The 24,621-nt window shown below is 46.8% G+C and overlaps 1 long non-coding RNA gene across 3 annotated transcripts in view; it reads left to right on the top strand.

The window, feature by feature from the left end:
• Positions 1–1,056: 1,056 nt before the first annotated feature.
• LOC109482670 overlaps positions 1,057–24,621 on the top strand; it is a 44,111-nt gene continuing 20,546 nt past the window's right edge. Inside the window, exons 1-3 of one of the 3 annotated variants that reach the window (XR_002140970.1) lie at positions 1,057–1,231; positions 12,829–13,127; positions 17,358–17,430. This is a non-coding gene — a long non-coding RNA (uncharacterized LOC109482670). Of the gene's footprint in view, positions 1,232–11,122; positions 11,260–12,352; positions 12,525–12,828; positions 13,128–17,357; positions 17,431–24,621 lie in introns of those variants that run through there. The other 2 variants (XR_002140971.1, XR_002140972.1) reach the window with 2 other exon arrangements.

The raw sequence follows: 24,621 nt of genomic DNA, 5'->3' as shown, positions 1-24,621 counted from the left end.
CCTGGATAGTCCGCGCGTATCCAGAACCGTGCCTGGGGCAAATCTACGTTCTTGGATACGCGGGGACTATCCAGAACCTTGCCTAACCCTAACCCATTCAGGTGTAGAAAGATAGGCAAGATTCTGGACACAAAGCATATGACAGTAGGACATTGCGTGACTAGACCATACTCTTGTCAGAAAAGTTAGAATCCAACAGGTGGTTATCAATGTTACCAACTTTCTATAAAACACGGAAAGTCGCAGTATCATTTGTTTCATCTGGTTTTATATATATATTGGGGGTAAACAGTTCAACAAATTTGTCTATCATCTTTTGCAAATATTTAACTTAACAACTTAGATCTCAGAAGAGGGGGTCTTTTATTAATCTCCAAACAGACGTTTTTAGGCATTTTGCCGGGCTTCCTACTAAGTATTTTGTCAGCTGTAAACTGCCCGCCTAAAACGTCCAAAACAGGCCTCCCCTTAGCTTTGGTTGGAAAGTTTATCTCATCATCGTGGCGATTCTGCAATTCGGTCTGCTTCTCAAAGTCCACCTCTGGTCAGCTCCCTCCGGCCCCTCGGTGGCCTTATAATGAATTACAATACTTGTCTACACACATCCGGCCTGTATGACCCGTGTTGTTAGTATCAACACTGTGATTAATCCGAATCGCTGCCTGTGCAAATATTCCGGCCGCCCTTCACGACACAAGTGCTGTTTGACCTGGCCCATGCCATGCCACCCCTCTACGGACAACTGCCCTCGGTATATACGGGGAACGACCATTGATAGTGAGCGGGGGTGGTTGTGTTAAACTTTGCCAAACTCTCGTGACAGTTTTAGATTTATCGTAAAGACTGGAAAGAGCTTAAAGCACAGAAATGAAAGCAACACAGTGAAACGTTTATTTACCACGTGCACACTGGCAGTGCCAACAAGCTAGCTTTGTTTCATCTGAGACCCTGCGAAATATATTGTACGTCAAGCGAACCTTCCCCGCTGCCCCAGAGGCAAAACTACCTTGTTGTAGTTAAACAGTGCGCCAACTTAGTAGTGGGTCCTTCCTTTGAACTGTGGACGTCCCTTTGTATCGCTGTGACGACACGATAGCGGGGAAACTATCCGAAAACAGTCGTGTGCCGTTGGAATTTCTCCGTCGTTTTGCCGAGACGTCAGTTGAACAGGACAGGCAGCTGGGCTACTTCGGAACTTTCCTGGTTCTTGTTTGTTGTACCAACGTATCAGGTATTACCACAATTCTTCTATATAATCCTTTGGCAAGCGGTGGACAAAAGGGACTGACAATTATTGCGTCACATCAAGGAGGATAAAATAAGATTTAGACCTCCTTGATCGTATGCTTGTGTATGTAGTCTCGTGAATATAAACGTTGGGCCTAGACTAGAGGAGAAAGCACACACACTAGTAACATCCCCTTTCCACTAAAGGCTACGACCACTGCGCTACCAAAAATTTGATAGATTTCTCAACGAATTTCATAGACAAAGACCGGTTTCTTGTACGTTTTATGTGTTTTATCTTTTAAATCATACGTGCTTCGTGCATCATATTCCAATTGTAAAATCAACCGTACTGAACACAAATCCAATCTTGGTCGCTCAACGATCGTAGTCCAAAGGAAAACGTGGCCTAACTAACCAAAACGTGGCGCCAACCACAGTACTTCTACGTACTCGCCCTAAAATGTTCTAGTTCCATAGTCACGCGTATCGATCTCATACATAAATCATTCTTATCGTAATATATTAATTCATTCAATATACCGCGGCCGGTTCACTTCTAAAACAAAAATTGCTGACCGAAATGAAGGGCGCGACCGTTGTTTATTCGACAACACCTTAACATGTCGACGACGGCATTTGTTGTCATCGTCACTTATCGATTAGTTGTACTCCGTGTGCCGTTCTGTACACCCGAACACGTCAAAGTAATCACGTCGGACGGAATAATTGAATTGGCGATTAGTATCTAAGTGCATGCTTGTGACTTGTTAGAGATAATACCGTGTGACGACGACGCTATGCGTTACCGGCGTATTTGCTGTCGGGCTGTCATCCGCGTTTTCTAAATGGCGGCCATGTAACCTGCCAAACGGCCATCGGGAAGAAGAAAGCCGACAAGTTTTAGCTCTGTGTGTCGCTGCCATGGTACGAGAGGTGTAAAACGGCGCATTTGCAGCCATTTCTGTCACAAATACGACAGCGGAGGGCGTGTGGCGTTAGTAGAGTATGGGAGACCGCCTTCCGCGTTCTTTTCAAGTTGCAGTGCGCTGGTGGTCGATGGAAAGAAATAAGCAAGGTTGGCAGTCAGTTTATGTGGAAGAATGATCTCTGAGCAGATCTTTTGGTGGTCACAAGACTGTTTGCAACACAGTATCAAATTGACAGGACAGTATCCAAACCAAGGTTTGGCTGGCAAAAAAGTTCCGTGAAAAAGAACAGCCGGATAAAAATGCATAAAACACGTCGACAATAAGCCAAAGCCTAAACCTCTGCTTTGACAGTAGTTTAAGAATCCTTCGTGTGCTTCTTTCTGATCACATGACTTCCAGGACAAACAAATATAAAAGGGAAATGTTTGAAAACCAAGGACTAACATTCACATATCGCCTTCTTACGGACGTCCGAACTAATGTGAGTTGTCTATTGACATGACCTGACCACCCATGCAAGGGTGTCTTTTATCATGATAAGGAACTGTTTGAAAGACGGAGTCACCGGATACAAGATGCTCTTTGTCTTGTTCATTTAGTTTCAGTGACATGTTTTATCGTTTTATCGCTGTTGAGTGTTGACTGAGCGCTTAAGCGTCCTCCATTCATCAATCTGGAATGGGAGTTGGTCACCTTTTGTGCCCGTGTGTAAAGAGGTCAAGGGTTCTTTGAGGTGAATGTGCGCGGAGACAAGATTCCTGGTGTTGAGTTTATATCGATCTATTTGCCTTTAGCAAACTATTCTTCCAGCAGCCGTAGCCTCTCCTTAGCAGACTTCAATGTTACTACGAATGTGTGTGTGTGTGTGTGTGTGTGTGTGTGTGTGTGTGTGTGTGTGTGTGCGTGCGTGCGTGCGTGCGTGTGTGCGTGTGTGTGTGTGTGTGTAGTAAAGCCTGCTAAGGATATAAGCTCTACCAGGCTTCAGAGGCGACTGGAAAGAGTTTGCCGGTTTGCCATTGGAGCAACGTACCAAAAATTGTTAACAGACCGCGTGTTATGTTGTCACTTCTAGAAAAGATTTAAGACGACCTCTGGTAACCTCTCCCTACGCGATGAAGCACCTTTCTTGTAGTGTTTGTTTTAAGACGGTCGGCAGCATCCGCTAGTGTGTCTAGTGTGGCGCCTGTGTCAGGCGTATATCTCTTGACTCGCAGAGTTCAACAGTGCATAAATGTGTGGAATTGCACTGGGCGAGAGATGTAGTTTTCACATTGGCCTGCAGAGGTCGTTGCTAGACAGTGCGAGACTTTGTAGTTAAGACGGAGACTAACTCTTGACAATGTTGACAATCATCAGCAATAGCAAATTGCGTGTACATATCTGGAGAAGGCACGTATTTGCCATATAGATCTAAGTTTTCTACAGTTGTTTGCAGACAATACAGTTGATATGTACGAGTATCCGTCTGTATGGCAGCATAGTGTGTTTGACAAGAGCTAGTATGGGTCTGTGACAACACAGTTCTTATTGTAGCAAGGCGAAGAAGTTTGTTTGTTTTCGCCCTGAACAGAGCGCCAGGTCAGGTCGGTAGCCAGCGTACAAACAGGAACGTGCTTTGACAGAGTGTGGCCAGATGGGTGGTACAAGTTATGTCGGACGCATACATGTTCGGAAGAGCGTTTCAGGAAACGTGTGTTACAAATTGTGAGTGTGTAGAACTTAAGCATTCGTCAGTTTTGACATCCATCCGTTGAACCGTCAATCTGTCCATCATTCAGTCACTCCCTCATTCATCCATTGATGTACTCATTTATCAATCTATCAATTTATCCATCCATCAAAGCGGCACTGGACAGATGTTCACCGATTTCAAGGAACAGTTTTGAGAACAAACAGGGAAACACTAGACCATGTTACAGGTTCTAAATGGACTGTGACGATAGAAGCTTGTGGAGGTCCGACGAATAGAGTACTGTACGGATCGTACACATGTATGGCTGCATGGAAAAGCCTGTACCTACCAACTGTCACGCCTACAGTCAACTCAACGTTTACATTATAGGTAAGATTTTACTGCCGTAGTAGATTTATATTGATATCGTTAGACTATATCGATGTATAAGTGTTTACAATGGTGAGAAGGCAGCTCACGGACTAGAGAATAGATGCTTTCAGGGTCTATCACAGGGGGCTATGGTAAACTTTTCTCCGGGCCGGGCATATATATGCATGTTGTCCGTGGGGCCAGAAGGAGCTGGCCTCTGTATAGTAACAACTATAGTCCCTGGAATACAGGAGTCTAGCATCCAGGTTGTAGAATATATATAGACTGATGCTTCTTAACTTTACTCATGCTAAAATAGTCTGACATACAGGCTAGAGAACAGACTGATGTCTGACTGACTGAGAACAGACTGAAGGCTTGCGTAAGCTCTCGTGATGATGGTGGTTGTACATACAGTTAGAACTGAACTATTCCGCGTACCACTTGTGTAAACGTCTGTCTCCCTGTAGGCCGCGCGGACGCAGAGTGAGACAAATGCTTGAACAAACTCTGAGATTTCTGCGAACAGCAAAGTGTGTGGGTGGCCGAAAATAGAGAAAATACGTCGGTCTGACTCGGAATTTATAATCACAAGAGCCGCTAAACCGGGCAAATGGCATTGAAAAGTGTGCATTGAACGTTCTTCAACATGAACCAGGGATGAGGGTGCCATGACACGTAGAAACACAGAAAAGATCGTACGTGTAAAAAGAGACCAACAAACTGACAGCAGAACTACCCAGACAGATTCCACTTCTTGGAGATAAGAAGAATTCCATTCAGGTGATTTATATGCAACCCTCTCTGGTGAAGAGGACGGTTACTCACAACATTTTATCCTGCAAAACTTAATAAAATATACACCCAGGCTCCTCCAGGCAAGACACGGTACCACTTAAGAGATCCCTGACTGTGATAAGTAAGACTTAAGACCGGGACGTTCCTGAGAGAAGGATAAATCAGGACGAGTTTGATGAGTGGTTTGATGTTCTTTGTTCCCGGGAGGAGCGCCTGTCGTGTCTGTGTGTGACAGAACCATTCGTCACGTGGGGGGCATGATGATACAAAGTCTCGCGAGAGGGCACGGTGGCGTGGGACCACGTCTTTGAGTTTAAGCGATTTCAGGGCAGTAAAACTGGATTTTTAATGTCAATTCTCTGATTAAATTATCTGCGAGGCAAAAATGGGATGTCGCTGACGGAAAACAGTTGCTTGTTTCGTATTGTAGGATAATTCTTAAGCTATTTATTGGTACCAACTTGAATAAATGGACTCCTTGGATGGCCTGTTTTGGGTCTATTTCAAACGTTTCCAGTATGAAATGATGACTAAAATGTGCTACGAAATGGCAGTAAATATCAATATCAGACAGATTTCATCATCCAGAGTATCTTTTGTATTGCCGCCCCGAACTTGCAAGGAATGCCTTTGAACCTAGCTAGACAGAACACCTATCTATAGACAATTTCCCAAAAGATCGAGTAAATGCAGACCAAGACTGTATTTAGCTGCGAACTAGACTTGGGGAGATTTCCTGCTTCCGCTTTACTTATACTACTTTAAGTCTGCGAAAGCACCATAGGGGTCAATTTTGACCATACTGGGCTTTAGATGGGAGTTGTACAGATATTTGAGATTAGCTTTTGTAACATCCACGAGAAAAGCTTACCGTTTTCTTGATGTTGTGTCATTTTACTGAACGTCCAAGGATCGAAACTGGATCGATTTGCGACGAGAAATACCAAATGGTGCAGAAAAGTATTGGCGGGTCTGGGTGACCCAAACACGGACGTGTTAAGCTAAGGTCCCAATTGGGAAAAGGGGCCCTGGCGGGTAGTTCCCGGGCTGTTTTTTACCACTTTCGGGCGGGACCCCGACGTGGCCCCGCGGGGCACCCTGCGGCTACCGGGCTATTTTTTGGCCCGTCGGGGCCCCGATAAGAATTTAATTCTGAGTTAAATTCTACCCGGGCCCCGCTGACAAAAAGACGCCGTGACCTCATCGTGAGAACACCGAGAGGTACCCCTCCGGTTGCCGGCATTCCACCGGGACACATTTCTTACGTCACAGACCAAATGAACAGAATAAAGGTGTGTACTTCGTAAACCCGGGTAAAATGTGTGACCTCACAGATCAAATGATCACAACAAAAGCGTGAATTCTGCATCACGTATAGGTCAATACAAGACATCGTCAGAGAATCTGCTTGGTACCTGCCGGATGCCTGACGGATACCGACCAAAGAGGGTGACAAAATTTCTAACAAAATGCTACTGAAGGAAACTTTTAATTGTGACCACGACAGCCGATGCCCGCTCGACTCCTGAATCCGGCCGGGGCCAGCCGGGGCTACATCCCCGACGGGCACCGGCGTAATTGGGACCTTAGCTTTACATGGAACCACTCTACTTCAGTGATAAAAACATCCCTCATGAACAAAGCTAACCTCCAGGGCAGTAGTCGGTTGGTCGCGTTTGCAGCACAGTACTTCTCCTCCAGCCTCTTAGTCTACATATACCAGGCTTCAGAGGCGACTGGAAAGATTACCCTAATAAAATTGGCAAATTAGTCGGATAGCATACAAGGGAAGTTGGCTCGCCAAAGGAGTTCACTAAAAACTGCACCCCTTTGGCGGACTTTTAATTCCCCTTGCATGTCATCTCTCTATAGTATTTGTCCAATTCTCTTTTCAGCCGCCTCTAAAGCCTGATAGAGGCTACTATCCCCTGCATGCGTGTGTGGGTAGATATAATGATAGCAGCACTCTGAAAGGACAGGAATAAGCACGGATCAAAATATCACCAAACGGACATCACTAAAATCCACAGGAAAGCCTCGGAGAGCTGCTGCCATTGTGCGAGTGCCTTAATTTGTAGCTCTATAGGTCCTGAGGGAAATTACGACAATTGGTTGGCGGATGATTGGAACAGGCAGGTAGATAAGTGGGCTGATCGTGGGGGTGGAAACCCGGCTGATTTAGGGATTGCCATCGTTTTTTTTTTTTCTGTTCTTGGTGTTGGGGGGGGGGGGGGGCATATAGGGTCAGAAGAGGAAAAGACGGAGAGAGAGAGAAAAAACGACGGGAAGAGAAAAGAACATAACAACGTGTGGCGGGAAACACTAAGGACGTTCAATCGTCCTTGAAAGCTCGACTTTGTGAGGTTAGATACATCGCATGGCAGCTTTGATGACTGCCTCTTCTGGGCTTCTAGCATCCCTGATAGTTGATTTGAAAGACAACATCATGAACATAGCATTAGCAAAACTTACAAAATGCTCTCTGATATTAGATGCTTAATAATAGCTGGTACGGCCACCAGTTTATTAGTCATTTTGTACATCATGCATAGTCTGGACATTTTTCTTCTGTCTTCCAGTGACTTGACCTTTGACCTTGCTTACGCTCAATGACTGTCTGTCTCAATGATTTTTAATTCGAGTTTCCGTTCATTTTGACAGCACAGCCGGAAGGGGTCATTTAAAACCGGTTTGTTTGCTTTCGGTAGATTCATTAAGACTCTTAAGTAACCCTTTTAAGCACAGTTTATTATCAATTTGCTAAAGACTAGTCGGGTAGGTAAAGATTTAATAAAGGGGTCTTGTTCGAGTGAATTTTTTACGACGTTCTGCGAGCCTGGGGTTATATGAAAGGGCAGACTAGGGCGTACTCTCTAAGCAATGGTTTAGGCTTCGGCTTATTTTTGATGCGCATTTATGCATATATCGTTGTTGTGGCAAATGACAACTGCTGGCAAATGGATACTGCCTGGCCAATTTGACACTGTCTTGTAGCCACCAGAATACCTGCTTGGAGATTAGCTAGTGAGCAGGGACCGGCGTCAGCCATGTGTTGTTGCGTACGTGGATCGTGCGTGTGTGTTGGCGTCAATTTGAGGGAAAAGTGGCAACGGACAGCAGAATGGTGGATGGACAGACGCTATGACAGCACAGGGTAGGTCGTTAGGTTTCATCGGCTAATTGCGATAACACTATATGTGTCTATCAATATGGACACACAGTAGGGCAGAAGCTACATGTACAGTCAGAACTGCACAAAAAGACCACATAAAACCGATAAAATCTGGTCTACGTGGACAGGTGGTCACTATAGACCTGTGTCAATAGGAAAATTGCTGGTGTCTTAAACCCTTCCTTTTGCAATTTGTATCTAGAGCACACGGTGTCCAGAACATACTAGAAACCACTTGTTTGATTCAACAGTTGTTTGAGTGTTTGTGGGAGGGGGGTTCCTTGCGTGTCTTCATCAGTTCTCAGAGAACACTGTAATTAGGTGCAAATGCCCGGGGATCTGACTGCATGTACTTTCACAGTACAGTTGTATCAAACAAGTCGAAGAAAGCTAAACAATATCGAAACTTATGATGGCATACGTCGATGAAGGTTAGACATCCAGGTAATACGATACGCCAAAAAACAGTTACTCAAGCAACTGGATATGATTTTGAATGATATGATTATGATGGAATATATTATGTTTATCATAATGATACAGGTCGAATACCAGGGAACCGATTCCTCGCGGTATCTGTAACACTAAATGTGTTAGTAACGTTTAATGCAGCTTACAATTTATTGTACCAGATCAATTCCAAAGGACCGAATCTGCTGTCGTATTTTTCACTACCGCTAGAGGTCGCATCAAGCCCCAGCATCATTCTCGTTCAAAGAAAATTCCGACAAGCTACATTGGTTCACACGAAGGATTACCTGGAAGAGGCTTCCCTGTAGCCTAAAGATGTGATTTCAAAAGTATATAAGTGTTTTTAATAATATAATAATATAATATCACTGTAAAATTGTACCTAGAACTACTTAAGCACCGTAACCTGTACTGAGCTTGTAAGAGCATTAAAAGCATAAACACACAAGGTAGTACTCTCCAAGCAGAGGTTGTGGGGGAATGATCGTTACCTTTTTATATATGGCCATTTTTTTTGTCCTGATCCCCGTCGGTGGCTAATGGAGCTTCTCTGGCTAATGGATACTGCCTGGCCAATTTGATACTGTCTTTTTTGCCACCGATAGGGATCTGCTTGGAGATTACAAGGTACATGTAGGTCATTCATTCATTCAGTGAAAACCTTCTAAATGCCAAGGCAAAGTCGAAGCGCCCTGCCTCTATAACTCATGTTGGTTCTTTACAAAGTGCCAGACGCCTGCTCCAGTCATGACCTAATTCGCCAGACGCCTAGTAATACCATTTTGTTTCAAAAAGAATACATATGTCAGCGTCTCGTGTTTTCAAACAAACATCGGCCTTACAGTAGTCCGAAAGGGCCGAGACTGAGGCGAGGCGAGGAGACGTGTTTTGTTGGCGAGGTGCATTGCTGCAGATCAGTAACGCGTATTGTTTTAGCCACCGGCGGGTTTCTAATTACCGCGAACTCACAATCACTTAAGATGGACAAACTGTAATGAAATACTGGACTGAGTCCAGGGCTCTAAAACCGACCCAAGTGCCTTCTTGGCGTCAAGAAAGAACAACCCGGTATGTGCACCAGTATTGCGTTCCAAACCTAGCCTCTACCAGGCTTCAAATGCGGCAGTACTGAGTAGAAATTGGCCAACAGGTACAACTAACACATGTACAACAGGGAAATTAGTCCGCTTAATAAGCGGCAAACTGTACTCTTTCAGCGGACTAACTCCCCTGGCATGTTATCCGTCGATTTGACCAATTTCTACTCTTTCTAACCGCTTCTGAAGCATTTAGGGGCTTTAAAGGCTATTGCAATCTCAGGAAATGGCTGGCGGAGCGGTTGTGAGAAAATTGCTTGGCCGAAACCCGCATAATTTGCAGGCCTAGGGGGTGGATGGAACAGGTATGACGTAGATAAAAGTACCCCCATCCCTCCTTAAATCCCAAACCTTCGTGTTGGAACATAAACACGATTGCTCAGGTCTTGACGAGGACCATCTGATCGCAAATACTCCAACATGCAGGTCAGAAGCTTGGTATGCGCGCGTTGGAGTCATGCATGTACGCAGGGCTCGAAATTACCACTGCATATGCAGGTTAATTCGTGCAGATAAAATTGGAGCTGTGCTGGTATTTCTTCAGGTATGTCAGGCACCTAATCTGCACTGGTCCATGTACTATCTATTTATGTAGCCTGTAGGTGTGCGTTAACCTTTATTTGCTGCATTGACTGTTATAACCTCAGAAGTATAAAATGAATAATAATGACGATGGTTTTTCAACAGTTTTAGTATGATCCATACCTTCTAAATTCAGATTAACTTTGTTTGGTGCATGTTATTTTCAATGTTATATGTACCAGTGCGGGTTTGCGCAGAAAAGAGGATTTCGAGCCCTGTATGCACCGCAGATCGCGTTTTTACGTCCAATTAAAACACTGGGGCGTCTCCAAGACGAAAGTCTTCGTTAGAACAGGTATTTGGCAGGCCTGCTGTTGACGTGACCGGCGGGGTCCCGGTCGGCACTGCCGGTAATGTTTACTGTGCACACGGCAGAACAAGCGACGCACAATCCAATACGGGAGTCGCCGTATTTTCTCAGTAACCAGAGACGTCGGACGTCGATTCACGGGCAGGCAAGTTGATTGTTGTCGTAGCCGCATTCCTCCTCATTACGGAACAACGGCGTAACAATGTTTTATTGACACCCGATAACCCCCCCCCCTTTCCCCCCGCCGTCACAACCCCCGTACGGTGTGACATATGGGAGACACCACAAACGGTCTGTCCCCGTTTTCTGGGACAGGGGAGGCGGAGCACTCATTTGGCCCGGACTCTGCAGCACGCTTGTCGTAGCCAGGCGGCGATTCACTCCACTCTAGTCGCTCTCTCTGTAGCTGGCTACTCGTGGAAACTGGTTCAGTCGGCTGCTGGAACGTTTGTGTCATGTCTTAATATAGCCCAGCTTTCACTACTGACAAACTCGGCGCCACACGTAGTGGGGATTCGTTCATGAGCAGTGTTTAGTACTGGTAGTTGCTAGTCCTTGGATGTACGGCGCTGCAGCGAGCGATGAGGAAGTTTTGTGGGGAACATCGTCTTAAGGTTTGTCGGAAGGTGAGTTTTAATTTTTCTCAAGTGGGACAGCGTCGGTGTGGGATAGTGTAATGGGATGGGCACGTGTTGGACCAGGGGAACGCGTGTTGCAAGAAATGGGCCGTACAAAATTCGCTAATGCAGGTACAGCTCGCTCGCGTTTCTTGAACCTCATAACGTTATATTGCTTTTAGGGTGTAGCTCTCAGTACATGTACGAACGTATGTTCTGGACAGTGGTAACCAGTTCTAGCAAGCGTTCTGACCAGTTAGTTCTAGCAGGCGCCCTGTGCTCATGACTTGCACGCGCTTTCCTGTAAATCATTTTGGGACACTGAAGTAAATAATTTTAGGACACTGAAGACCGTTTGGTGGTTGATCTACGTTATGTGACGTCTCTGTCATGTTCTCTCGTTACATATACAAATAGCAGGGATAATGCGGGCGCACACGCCCTTGTCACGGAAGGTGGATCCTCGCCACTTGCCCTGCCTCAGGCTCCCTGCCCTTTCTGACGGGTGGAAGATTTATTCCCAGGCAATATACAGGCTGCTTATCCTTCCCGGAGCCGCGCGTGCATGATGATGAGAGAGATAGGCCGTACCAAATAAGCGACAGGTGAACTGCGCTCGCGTTGATTGGGTGGGTCGTTCCGTCGGAAAGCAGACGACACTTTTCCTCAGCCAATGATTCCCGCCATTTTTTTCATCGACTCGGGTTGGAAGTAACCTGGGTGCCAGATTATTTCCAGGGGCAACACTGTCCAGTTCCTCGGTTCCTGGGCCAAAATGCCAAAAAGAAAATTATACCACAACCCCGCTCAGTTAGGCCCTGATCTACACCCTGCCTAGTAACTCTGGGCCTGGCGTGCTGTGGGTCTGGCACCCAGGCTAGCAAGTAAGACACTCACTGGAACCTCCTGTTTAATAACAGTGAGAGTTCTTCGGGGTGAATCGGGCGTGTAGAAGGTGGTTCACCCTGTTCTGGCTCGCTGTGCCCATAGGAACGTTTATCCGTGCTTGACGTCACGTTAATGCCACACTTTGCCGTCAGGTGTTCCCGTGAGGCTCCACCGCGCGCGAGTCCCTCCCAGCAATCGGCGGCTGTAGCTCTACTAGCAGCCTCGGGGCGCACACTTCAGCTAGCCCTGCGGGAGGAGATACGCGTTTCCAGAGAGCCGAATGTAAACGAACCAAGGTCGCCGGCCTGGGAGAGACGTGTTGGTTTACCTTCCTACACATCTGCGAAGGCAGGGCCCCGAGGCAGAGGCGAGGGCGTGCATGTACGGTACGGGACAGAGCGCGTTCGGTTTGGCTAGCTAGAGTAGGCAAGTCGTCTCCTGTGGCAGATAGCTATAGAAAGAAGAGGATCAATCACTACTGAAGTCGTTCGTTTTGGTGTTCAGAACACGGTGGTGACGACTGCAGGTAGTAAAACAAACGTGGGAATAAGGAGTAAGATTTTCACGAGGAATGTGAACAGGAAGAGTACGCCCGGTTTTACGTGCTAGTGCTGGCGAAATGCCCCCTGTAGCAGCTATGGAAAGAGATTATTAATCTCTCACTGAAAAGTCGTGCGTTTTGATTTTCAGGAGGCGCTGAAGGATTAAAGCAGCCCCGGTGGTGACGACTGCAGCTGGTGAAACAAAACGTGGGAATACGGGGTGAGATTTTCGTGAGGAATGCGCCAGGGAATCTGCGTGTTACGATCGGTGGATGGTACATGTAACGTTACGACCGTGTCTTGTGTGAACCGGGGATGGTACCGTACCGGATAGCGCCGTGACACGGGAACGTTCGGATATCGCCTAGTCTGACCACAAACGGAAGTTACTTCATTCGGCCTCCAGGACATCTAGAGTGAAGACACTACCTGGACAGCGAGAATGAGGTGAGATCTGTTTTTTGTGGCTTGCTGATATTACAAACGTACTGAGGCGCCTTGCTAATTAGGTAAATAATGGGTATTACAAGCAATGTAAGCTCATTATGTCAACTGCAGGTAAGTGATTTGTGGTAGTTCAATGCACTGACAACTGAAACATACACACAGATGCACAGCTCATTCATTCATTCCACTAATTCATTCATTCGCACACACGCACACACACACAGACACGCACACACACGCACAGACAGACACCCAAAAACATACACATGGTGACATAAATTGTACCAAATGAGATGCTCCGCCAGTCAGGTAGTTCAGTGTGGAAACCGATTTTTACAATACCGCCACCTGAAAGTATTCAAAGATGATCCAGTACTTTGCTTCTTCCCTAGCGGCAAACAAACGTGAGGTGATACGGGCGGGTTCCGGTGCCTTTAGCGTGCGGCATGCGGGCTGACATGCCCGGTGCGCCTGTACTGTACACGCCGTGCACCGCCGACCGTCACTGTCCGGCCTGCCCGGGTAACATAGCCGTGAGAAAACACGGGGGCGGGGTCGGTCGATACAAGGCTAGACTGTATCACTTTGCAGCTAGTGGTAGCCTCTAACAGGCTTCAGGAGCGGCTGGAAAGAGTAGAAGTTGGCGACATAGACAGATAACATAACAGATTCCGTAACAAGACTGCTGAAAGTTGCAGGACACATGCACGAATATCCCCCAAATGCCCTCAGTCTGCGATCTAACGACGATCGTGCGACAAACAATGTATGTGATCGGGCCTTTACTTGTCAGTTGTAAACGTTTTGACTGAAATCTTTAGACATTACAAACGTATCTGATTTAATACGTGATGCATTATTAGGTCATTATATAATGTATGTAATATGTGTTTGATATTCAGATATCGGTAGCAAGTAGTTTGAAAGACCAGTTTAACTAGGCATGTTCACAACTGACAAAAAAAGGAGGCAGCTGTCGGTAGCCTGGGTGCCAGACTGTTTGTAGGGCCCACATGTACACAGGCCAGTTCGTCGGCCCCAGGGCCAACACACAGCCCTGATCCACGCTGGCTAACTCTGGGCCTAGCGTGCTATGGGTCTGGCGTCGAGGCTACGTTTTGGGATGAGTCCAAGAAATCGTCCAGGACAACGCGGAGTTCTGTGGTTTCTGATCTGGAACACTGTTTAGTTAAACATCCCCTTCCCAATCAGATAGTGTAAGGGTCGCACAAGTCAGGTGTCTGTGTATTTCGTTTCTCCGACAGCAGTTGATAACAAACCGCGATAACGTTTAAAAGACGAGAACACGAACCGGGGCGGGGGAAAATGTTACAGAAGACGTCTTGTTACAGCCGCCTTGACCTTGAACTGACTTCGGAGGTTGAAACGGCGCCGACTCGAAGTGTTATTCCGGGGAATTGTTCCCCGCTTCCTGCGGCTCCGCTCGGAAAGGCGGCGGCGAAGCTGTGCCATCCGGCCCGGGCGCACCTTTCATTACTTGCCGGTTGATTGCATCCGTTTGTCGCCGACAATTGTTAATCCAGAACAGGTCTGGCAATTGGCAAGCCTCGCGTTTAATTGAGTCCATACACGTTGCTTTTTTTTCTTTTAAAAGCATCCAATTCATGCAATTTCAGGGCGGCGAAAGAAAAAAATATTCTGGACGGGGAAATCTGTCTGATATTGACATTTACTGGCACTTCTTGTCACACTTTCGTTATCATTTCACACTTGGAGCGATTGAAATAGCCCCAAAACAAGCTATGTAAGGAGTCCTTTTATTTTTGGTATTTGAATATTTATATACCCAGCTTAAGATACGAAATATGAAACCGTTTCCGTCAGTGACATCGCAATTTTGCCTCACAGATATCAGTATGCTTTTCGATAGGGTTGATTCAACTTACTACGTTAAAAACTGACAAGAAAATCCAGTTTCACTGCCCAGAAATCGCGTTGGGTCATTCTAAAACTACAACCAGACACAGTGCGCCTCTTGCAGCCAATTGTCCCTTTCCTCTGGAAATACTGTCGGACTAGTCAGGTGTTGATCAGACGCTACATCACACGGCCGGGGGGGGGGGAACTGTCGGCATTGACCTTAATTGTTCTCTGACGTCATGACCATGTACCGTTGTGTCACACACCGCAGGGCGTGTTGTTACAACACATAACATTGCGTGTTGTTACAGATGTGTACTGTTGTTGGTCATTGTTGGTGTTGATGTTGTAGCTTTAAAAATACCGATGTGTGTGTGTTTGTGTATGTTTCTCTTTCCCTCTCTCTCCCTTTTTCTCCGTGTCCCTCTCTCTCTCTCTCTCTCTCTCTCTCTCTCTCTGTGTGTGTGTGTGTGTGTGTGAGAGTGCGTATGTGTGTTTGTGTGTATGTTTGCGCGCGTGTGCGCGCGTGTGACTGTGTCACTCTGTGTGTTAGTACGTGTGCTGTCTGTGTGTGCGTGTGTACATATACATATGTGTGCGTGTGTGTGTGTGTCTGTGTGTGTGTGTGCATGGGGGGGGGCAAGCCGCTTTAACATTCAACAATGAAGACTGAAGCATTCAGTTGGAACAAAGCTGAGGATATTGTTGCGTCGGAATCGACCCATTTACCACAGTCCTGTTGTGTAGTACACACCTGTGCTGGCGGCGAATCAAAAAGTCTTTTGTTTCTTTCTACCTGGCATACCTTTCCAGCGTGTCACAATGGCCAGTACAGATCTAACCACCTACACTGTGTCCTAGTTTCCCTGTTTTTGTGTTATTTTGTGGGAATAGACAGAGCACAACGTTTACTCGGTGTCCGGCCCAGACCAGGGTGGGATGAGTAACTCGATACTAACATAACTCGTCCTAAGCCCTTTGTTTAAAGACGGTCTGGGACGTTTTGGTGCGTGTTGCTGTATGTTTATGTGATGGGCCAAAGTTTTTCTGGGCAGTCAACCGTCAGGTATATCATCATCGTCGTTAGGCCCCTGATTATTACCTTTAGATTTGGGGCTCCCTAGCGGCTTCATATGGTACTGCAGTGGAACGTCCGGTTTTGATATCTCATGATCTGGTTTGACAAAACAAAATCGTACGACCGACATGCCATGGCTGCTGACCATCTCGATGACAGACTTCCAGACCCTATATTCATCTATTTATTGAGATTTACCACATTTGTAGAAGGATTGAAATAACAGGTGACTATCACCTTTCCAAGATGTCAACCCTGAGACAGGACTGTACGGTTTGACCCACTCACGCAGGGAAGGACTCTTTCCGATTCGTGTGATGGGTTCTTCAACGTACTTGAGGTTTGGGTCTCCTCAAACATGGGACCTCCGGCTTTACGTACTATCCGAGAGAACGTCCCTATTAAACCGAAGCCGAGCACTAATTTTCAGATGAGTAGAGTGAGGACGCAGATGTCAAGTGCCTTTCCCAAGGGCACAACAGCGGGGCCTGCTAGCACCATTAGACCTATAAATGCTAGGAGCTTAGCGGACGGCTTTTACTCTTGTACTGTTGATGTCTGTTTCTCTGGGTTCTGAGCCAATACCCACAGGGTCTCGTTTTGTTTTGCGCATCGCATTTTCTGTATTCAATTACTGGAAACAACAATCAAAGTGCGGCCGCACACCGAGGGAATTTACTCCTGGCTCAGAACCATGTCATCCCGGGAAGAGGACAATCTAAACCAAACCTCCCCACCTGGAGCCCTGCCCGAGCCGCATACCTCAAAACCTGTCAAACATGGCCCGATATGAGCTCCCGATCACTGCCCAACCCCCCTTCTTACAACCATGCTTGAGAGTAAGTCGGGAACACGGTCGGCTGTGGGTGGCCGGTGTTCGGGAGTAGTTCAGCAGCGGTCGGGACATGATTTTACTCAAATTTTGCTCAAATTCGATTTGATTCAATTTTTAGTTCAGCTTTTGTTATTCTGTCAACATCATTTAAATAAACCCTTATTGCCACACACACAAACCAACACACACACGCACGCACGCACGCACGCACACACACACACACACACATCAGTATTTAGCTGATGTTTCCCGGACACAGAGACCAGTACCTGAACAGTCTGAACAGATCTGTGCTCTAACATACACAGACCTGACCAGGGGAACAACTCTGTGCTCTAACATACACAGACCTGACCAGGAGAATAGTTCTGTGCTCTAACATGCATACACAAACCAGGGGATTTAGCCCACTGACTGTTGTCCGTTGTTCTGACAGATACCAGCTGCTGACTGCGGTGTTCCTGTGCTGGGTGGGAGCGCTGACAACGGGACAGGATTACGACCACAATGTGAGTAAACTTACGCAAATACGGAACGTACTAATGCTCCATTTAGTAGAATTGGTCAAGGGATAGGTGAGGCGAAGTGTTTTGAGTGATTGGTATGTTTTTGACCCCTAGGCGAAGTACGAGGTTGCTATCACAACTTCACAGCGTTTAAGCAGGTATCTGCGACAACATATAGGTGCATTAGTAACAACTGGTGACATAAGTTGCCCGATTTTGGAAAATATAAGTTATTTCAATCGTTTGGTTACTCACTACGTTTGCCTACTCACTACTGCTTCATGGATAAGCTTATTAGAGGAGGCACCTGTACTGGCAACCTCATCTGCCCGGACAAACATACACACAAACCCACTGATAACCCACACAAAACAATACTTCCGCGCGTGCCCAGAATTAACGACAGAACCTCCGTTGGCAGGAGACCAACACAAATAGTTGGACACGTCGTTATTTCCTGTTTTTCCGCTTTTCGTCACCAAAAGGCGCCGACTGCACGACATCTGTGAACATAATTTGAAGGCTTTCAATCGCAGAGTTTACGCAAAGTACTATTGTACGCCGAACGAATGTCTAAAAATCAGAACAAGCTGTTACAACTCAAGCAAACGAGAAGCCGACTCAGAATTATAAGCTATAGCTAACCACATGTACATCCGATATTTCTCAAGTACAATTTATGTAGTATGTGACGTTACAAGTAATAAATGCATCTCTGGAAGGACACTGTGGCCTTGCGCCGTACGCTAGATATTCAAATAGCATCTAAATCGTTTTAGACAGATCTTGTACAAATCTAAACGCATGCATTTGTGCCTTTAACTCAACAATCGTACCTCTTGATATTGTGTACACCTGTGGGTAACGGCGCCCAGAAATGTTATATTTGTTACATAGGAAGACATATATTAGTCTATCTAGTTTTCTTGTTTCTTCATCCCTCCGTCCTAGCCCATCAACCCCCCACCGGTACAGACAAAGTGGTCTGGATTCCGCTGCTGGTTTAGTACTAAGTACTCCCAGCGTGTTGAACTTGACTCCTACAAAGATAGTCTGACACATCTGGTACAAGAGACAAAAATACCTCACTTAGATTACCGTGGGACCGCGAACACGATAGAGACTGCGAACCGCTGTTTGTCATGCATGGGGGCGTCCAGACCTATCGCACGGCGACCTCGGAACTCGAGGCGCAGTTGAGTCAGGTCGTGTCAAGTGATCTTACGTGCTGGATGGCACTTCTCACGAGTTCCTCAGCGGCAATGAAGACGGGATCCTCGCTGGTTTAAGAGCTAGAGACGATAAAAGGGTACGGTCACACGTGTGCAGAGTGTTGGGAGTGAAGTTCACTTCTGTGGCATCACTGACTGAATGACCTTTGAGAGACGCTTGCTTTTCCTGTTAGCTTCTACCAGGCTTCAGAGGTGGCTGCAAAGAGTAGAAATTGACCACTGAACACAAATATAACATGCCAGAGGAGTTGGTCCGCTAAGTACAGTTAGTCGCCCAGAAAGCTGTATTAAATAGCGTACTAACTCCCCTGGGATGTTATCAGTCTGTGTGGCCAATATCTACTATTTCCAGCCACCTCTGAAGCCTGGTCGATGCTATTACCTGGTACAGTGTTACGGATTGCTGTGTTTGTTGCTTGTTTGAAGTACACCAAATGGCGGGTAGCGAGCGCTTGCCGAGGCCCTGACCGCCGCGCGTGTGGCCCCGGGTCGAGTGATCGGGACTGCGGGAGACTTTGGTAAGCACGTTCGGGTCACGGAGAGCACGCCGCGGGAAGGAAAAAACGGTCGCAGCGACGCCGAACCGAGATTCTTATCTACAGGGTCATGATCAGGTGTAGTCTGGGTGGGCAGACCATGGTGGGTATCCCCTGTATAGCCTCTTCCAGGCTCCAGAGGCAGCTGAAAGAGTAGATAGGTTGACAGGTGTTGACGGAAGGTTCGTCCATGGTTGGCTGGTGGTGCTCGGAAGTAGGTCCTGGGCGTGGTTGGCAGTGAAATTTGACTCAAGTTTGACTCAAATTCGATTCGATTCGTGTATAACGATAGGCATGGTCAGACTGCGCCGCACCCGAATTTCAGCGTGACGCTTGGTACCATGGTGCTCGGAGGGAAGGTTCTGAATGTGTGACAGAAGTTTTAAGGCCAAGGCGCTTCCAAGTCGGCCCGTAGAGAATGGCCGCCACGCTAGGTCACGTTGGAAAGAACCTTTCCATACGGCTCGAGTTAGCCCCTCTCCCCGAGAACAAGACGTCCGCCGCTGGGTTCATCCGGACACGCCGCGGTCCGCATCCAATAGATTCGCCTCGACAGAAGACGACACGCGACCTTCCAGAAGTCAAGTTTTTTTACGAAAGACCATAGCCACAGTGATATCGCTCAGTGATCTCATTGGTGCCACAAACTGTGGACAGTCCCTTCTTTTCTCGTATCATTAGCTTGTTCCTGTGTTACGCGCAGAGAGCGAAAGCGGAAAGCGAAGCGTGGCCTCTAAGTAACACACGTTTCTAGTTTTGGGCCTTCGTATGTTTAATGCTCAGAAAATCAGGTCTGATGATACCATATCCATCATCATCTTCAAAACTACCCTCTACCAGGCTTCAGAAGTGGCTGGAAAGACTAGGAATTGGCCAAACAGACAGATAACATGCCCGGGGGATTGGTCTGTTGAAAGAGTATAGTTTGCTGCTCCAGCGGACCAACCCCCTTGGCAGGTTATCTGTCTGTTTGGCCAATTGTCTTTCCAGTCGCTTCTGAAGCCTGGTACGTAGAGGCAAGGGATGAACGTCAGCCTGTGGGTCCCGACAATCGCTGAAAAGCCAATCGGAAGATTTTTGTTCAATAAAGCTAGGCCGGAAGAAGGGTGGGGTTGCAGTAAGGATTGTGTTTATCCTAGAAGTGAAATTTGGCGATGTTTGGGCGCGCTGGTATTTCCAGTTCGTTTACTCGGAGGATTTCTGCCGTTTATTTGTTCTGACACGCGCTACCCAAATATTTATGGCGCCCTTTCCGTCCGCGGTAAGGGTTCAGTTTTAACTGGGGTCGCGGACAGGAGTGTTGTGTCAGACCACATTGGCGAGTTAGCCTCCAACAGGCCTTCCTACAGGGGTACGGATCGTAGAATTCGGCAAAAAAGGAAGAATAATTGGCCAGGAGTGTTAGTCCGCAGGAAGGTCAATTTGTTAACTTGTGTTGCCTTTTAAATCATACCCTTGTATCATGCGTAATATGGCAATTGTAAAATCAAGGGTCCAAGGGTCAACCGAATCCAATTTTGGTCGCTCAACGGTCGCTCAGACATCGCTGTCGAGTGGAAAGGGCGGCATATTTTGACATGTTTTAAGTTTACTTTTTTGTATCTTTCTTACGCCACCCAAACGGATGGCAAATGGTAACTGTATCTGGCGCATACATACTGCCTGGCCAATTCGATACTATTTTCCCTATTTGATACTGTCTTCCCTATTTGATACAGTCTTGAAGCCACACAAAGATCTGCTTGGAGATTAGGCGTTAAGCACACAACTCATTCTGACCTCCGTTGACCACTGTCCACCCGACCGGACCTAAATATTTAGACAGTCCCTCCATCAAAGGTCCTGAACTGAACCATATGGAGACCAGAGGCTCACGCCGTGTCCGGTCTGAACTTGAGTCAGACGACTTGACCCGTGCAGGTCCTGCTGTGGTTGAACTACTAGTATCCCTTCAGTGCTTGTCGCGCGGACGCGTCACGTTAACAGGTGTCCGTGAGGCGTGGTGCCCTCCTGGTCTCCACCGGGCTAACGAGAAATCGGAGATGTCAGACCTCCAGGAAGTATGTGATCCTCGGCTTCCATGTGACCCCCTGCTAGCTGTCCTGATGTTTGAAAAATTGCTTCAGCTACTCTCCAAGCAGAGGTTTTAGGCTTTGGCTTATTTGCGACGTGTTTTCTTGCGCTTTCGCTCTTGTACTAGTATCTATTCTTTTACGCCAGTCAGCTTCCAATTTGATATTGTCTTGCCAATGCGATACTGTCTTGCAGCTCTCAAAAGATCTGCTTGGAGATTATGCTTCAACCCCCTCTGTCCAGATACTTTCCAAACGTCTGTATCTGTATCTGTATAGCCGGTATAACCGCCTTTCGGCGTAACACACCAGCTAACCCACGTCAGGTGGGATATCATCGCCCCCCCCCCCCATGTATTTTGTCGGAACGGCCCAAGCAAGTCCCAGCACCGCCGTTGAGAATCGCTCAGGAACAGGAGACGCTGATGAATCCAGAACCGTGCTTTATCCAGAACTACTGTAATCCAGAACCACGCTCAGGCACGGTTCTGGATAGCCCATGCGTATTCAGAACCGTGTTCGGGTCAAATCTACGTTCTTGGATATCCAGAGACGACTACTAGTATCCAGAACCATGCCTGACCCTTATAACCCTTTCAGGCAAAGCACTAGATAGGCACGGTTCTGGATACAGTAGGCGTAAACGTGCGGTCTGCGTGAGTTCTCGATGCCGCGCATTTCTCAGCAGATAGCGTTACTCTTATTTTAGTCCCGGAGTGTTTACGAGTTTTACTGGCGCCGTTCTCGGGTTTATGCGCCCGTTTTTAGTCCGTTGAAACCTTGTAAATCCACACCACCCACTTCATCACTTCCCTCCTCTCTTTTGCGTACTATGTTTTACCTTCGTACAAATGGAGGTATTGTTTTAGGTTGGTTTCGTTATGTGTGCGTGAGTGTGTGTTTGCTTGTGTTCTCGTTGGTGGGAAGAATATATTGCCTAACTGCAGACCACAAAAAAAGGTCAGACACAGGATGTTAATTAGGTCCCAGAAGCTGCTGACTTGAAGCCAAAGTTGTCTCATTTTTTTTTGCATCTTGCATCACTTCTCATTGATGAAATCAAGAGTCACACGATTTAAACGATCGTTCTACTCTAAAAGCAGGTTTAGGCTCCGACTAATTTTAGACATGTTTTAAGCATTTTTATCGTGCTTTCTTTTTTGTATTGGCCAAACGTCGGGTGGCAAATGGTAACTGCCTGCTGAATGGATACCGCTTGGTGAAGTTGGTAGTGTCTTTGCGGCCTCCTAAAGATCTGCTTGGAGATTACGATATCGCTCAGCGATCTCGGTGTAGTGTAGTGAAAGTGGACCGGGCCATTTTACACTAAAGTGGCGTTAAGTGGTTTGGAGGGAAAAGAGAGCCGTACAGTGTCGGAGGGAAACAGTGCCGGACAGTCGGTCCATAAATCTTGCCAAACGAGGTAATGATTAGGCCGTGCTGCGGGGTGCCGGGCGGGCCGTATTTCTCTCTCAACTGTGCGGAACTGTGTACACGCTCACCAGGGGCGGAGTACGGAGGGACTAGCTTCTCTCTGGGACTATCATCACAAGTCAAACAGCATATACATGTATGAAGATGTGCGGCTATCATTCCACGCAGTACAAGAAATATGTTACGTATTTCTTGTACTGCGTGGAATAATAAAGATGGATAGATTCCAAATACTAGTACCTGTCCGTTTGCTGATTTTTTTTACCAGGCTTCAGAGGCGGTTGGAATGAGTAGAAAATGTCCACAAATAGACAGATGACATGCCAGGGGAGTTAGTTCGCTGCAGGAGTACAGATTGCTTCATTCTATCTGTGCTTCTTCGTTGGACCAACACCACTGGCATGGTATCTGCCTACTAAAAACTTTGGTCCCAATTGGAAAAAGGGTCCTTTCAGGTAGTTGCCGGGCTGTATTTTGTTTTTGTTAGACTGACATTTGTGAAAATGTATGAAAGAGCGTTTCAGATTTCGTATTCAAATGTCAGATCGAAAAAATTATGGCCTTGCCAGTGGTCGACAAAAAGGGCTAGACTAGGTTCGGTAAGCTAAGTAACTAGGAACCGACATTTTATTTCCGGGCCCTAGCTAAGCGCACTCCATATGGAAAACGTTTTGATGTTTCAGTTCCGTATCTGGAATGCTGACGGGGCGTCGGCAGCTGCGACCTAAATTTGGAGCGGAGCATGCGCAATGAGATGACTTGGGAAAGGCGTTGGAGTGTGTCAGCAAAATCCTGTCTCAACAGTTGAATATTGAACATATGTGTATTTGAAATTGTACTACACGTACATGTTCAGTAAGACAGATGTAAATGTACTGGACGCAGGACGCCATTTTCGTCTGTGTTCTCGTGGCGCGCGTCGAATGGTCGAGTGCCTACGCTAGCGGACACGAGATTGAAACACAGTCGCGGGTTTGATTTCTGACATTCCTGGCTGGACGTTACGTCCCTGGGAAAGGCACGTAACACGACTTTCCTCCCTCCACGCAGGTGTAAACTGTGGGCACCTGACTTTGGTAGGGAAGGTAAAAGGTGGTGGAAGGAGAGATGAAGGGCTCCGCCTTCCAATACCATACCCTAGACTCAGCAGACTAACAACCTACAGTCCCTACGATCTCAGAAGGCTATGGTCGGACTACCTTAAAGCTTTACCTACATTTTCGCCTAATGCGCAAATATTTGCTCCCGGCCACGCGACTGTTTATAAGAAGCTTGGCGGAGGTTTGGAAAAGCGCGTCACGCCCGGAGAACAACATCAACACACAGACTCCAGATGAAGAACACAATCAACATCTTCTCCCTCCCATAGGAGTCTGTAGCGCTATAGCCCGCTTAGCATACTCTCCAAGCAGAGGTTGAAGGGGAGGATCGTTACCTTTTCGTGTATCGCCTCCTTTTTTTTGGCGCTACCCCAACCAACGTATTGGACCCTCTCTGGCCAATGGATACTGCCTGACTAATTTGATACTGTCTTTTTGCCACCCTAGGATCTGCTTGGAGATTACCATTAGCAAGCTCTAATATGGGGACATTTTCGGGGGCTTCAAAAAGGCTCCCTCGCCTCCAATTACAACCCGATTTCAAATAGAAGTGATTATAAAGACGGGGGCGCTACAAACTTTCTGCAACACGTAGGTCATCTGCATAACGTGACGTCACAGAAACAGTGGATTGCTCATTTCTTGACAAAGACTGGAGCTGTACAGTCGCAAATTTTTGGTAAATCCAATCTCCTATGTAGGAAATTACAGCTTAAACTCCAATCATAAGAAGTGATGTACCATAAGAGACAAAACTGCATTTTAACCCCAAGACCCATCACATGGCCCAGCTAAGGAATAGCTGCTCTCCTGAAACTCA

Source organism: Branchiostoma belcheri, unplaced genomic scaffold (assembly GCF_001625305.1).
Source record: "Branchiostoma belcheri isolate BF01 breed outbred unplaced genomic scaffold, Haploidv18h27 scaffold6, whole genome shotgun sequence".
NCBI classification, from domain to species: domain Eukaryota; kingdom Metazoa; phylum Chordata; class Leptocardii; order Amphioxiformes; family Branchiostomatidae; genus Branchiostoma; species Branchiostoma belcheri.
Note: the sequence above shows the minus strand (reverse complement) of the source record. Positions and strands in the feature narration are given on the sequence as shown.